The sequence below is a fragment of the Micromys minutus genome (genome assembly GCF_963924665.1).
Source record: "Micromys minutus genome assembly, chromosome: 15".
Classification (NCBI taxonomy): domain Eukaryota; kingdom Metazoa; phylum Chordata; class Mammalia; order Rodentia; family Muridae; genus Micromys; species Micromys minutus.
In genome coordinates, this window is record NC_137984.1 from 34,873,095 (window position 1) to 34,874,844 (window position 1,750).

Below are 1,750 nucleotides of genomic sequence, written 5' to 3' on the forward strand. Positions count from 1 at the left end.
TAGAGAAAAAAATAGTTAAATCAAAACAAGAAAAAGATCAAAAAAGAAAACAACAAAAGCCCCCCCCCCCCCAAAAAAAAGCTGTAAGAGGAGAAAAACAGTCAACAAAAATACTGTTGAGTTTATTTTGGGTTGGCTACTCTTGAGCATGGAGCCTACCATGACGTGTGACTAATATATCCTGTGAGACTCTATTGGAGAAAACTGATTTTTTTTCCTTTGCAAGTGGATATCTATTGCTTATAGTTTCTTGGTTAGGAGTAAGAGCCTGTGTTTGTCTGCTTCCTTCTCTCACTGCTGAGATTTCATCTGGCTTGAATCTGTGTGGGTCTGGTATGTGCTGCTACAATCTTTATGAATACACACACACACACACACACACACACACACACACACACATACACATCAGTCATGTTGTATCTTCAGGACACTGTTTTTATAGAACCATCCATCACCTCTGGCCTACAGATAGTCTGATGGAGGCATTTTCTCAGTTGAGGTTCCTCTTCCCAGATAACTCTAGCTTGTGTCAAGTTAAAAAAATAAACTTTTATGGGGTCTGATTAAATCCAGTGTGACTCAAACAAACAGCAGGTCAATGCAGATGACCACTACTGATCAATCAGGGACACAGAACAGACTTGGGAGCTGAACTCCAACTTTTATGATCCAGAATATCACAGAATATTTAAACTTGCAAATCATAAAAATATGTGTCAAGTTATTGTTACATTTTCCCACCAATCAGGATAGGAGTTGATTCCTGAGCCTGGGAACATGAACTTATTTTAACCCTACCAGCAAGAGGGAGTTGTCCTTGAGATGTCTGCACTCAGACAACTGTCCCTTTACAACAGCAACTGTTCAGATATTGGGCAGTTTCACCTAATGATTAAACAGAGTCTTGAAACAAAATGGCAGTATTTAGAACAATGTGGCTTTTTTTTTTTTTTTTCTTTTTTTTTGCTTCCCAACAGAACTAATAAAAAGTAAGAATAACAAATAGAAAAATCTAATTGTAACAGAAAGGAATAGTACCAAATATTGGATGCAATCAACAAAAAAGAAAGCAATACATCATTATTTCCGATGAACAGACATACAGAGATTTCGATATCTTCCTACAAGGTCCAGATGTCATGGAGTATGAGGTAGGATGCAGAACAAAGCTATGAATTATCTTTTCTGGGTATGCCATGGCTGTTGCAATCATGAGCAGACAGCAGTTGTAGCTGCCTTCTCAAGAAAGGGATTCACAAAATGAAGCTCCATCCCTTTCTGAGGATCTTTGGGGAGTTAAATGCTTGGTGGGGGAGGGGCAAAACTTCTTTCAAAGATGTAGCCGCTGGCAGTAAACTTTTGTGAAAACAACCCTATTTATACTTAGTGAGGCAAACAAACACACAAAAGACCTAAAGTAGATGGGAGGATGGACAGGAAAAGTAAAGGGCCAGTGAGAGTGGGACAAGAGAGGGGGAGTGAGGCCAAATTGTAATACATTATGTTATATATACATGTAATATATATATATGTTACATATATACATGTTACATATATGTACATATAAAAAGTTGTCAAAGATAAAAATAAAGATTAGAAAACAAATTAAGTATGAAATGTTCAAAAACTAAATTCAACACCACACCAAAACAAATCCATACACTATGACCAACTTACTTCCATTTCAGAACAGATAGTTCAAAATATACAAATCAACATATGAAATATATATTTAGACTCAACTACAGAG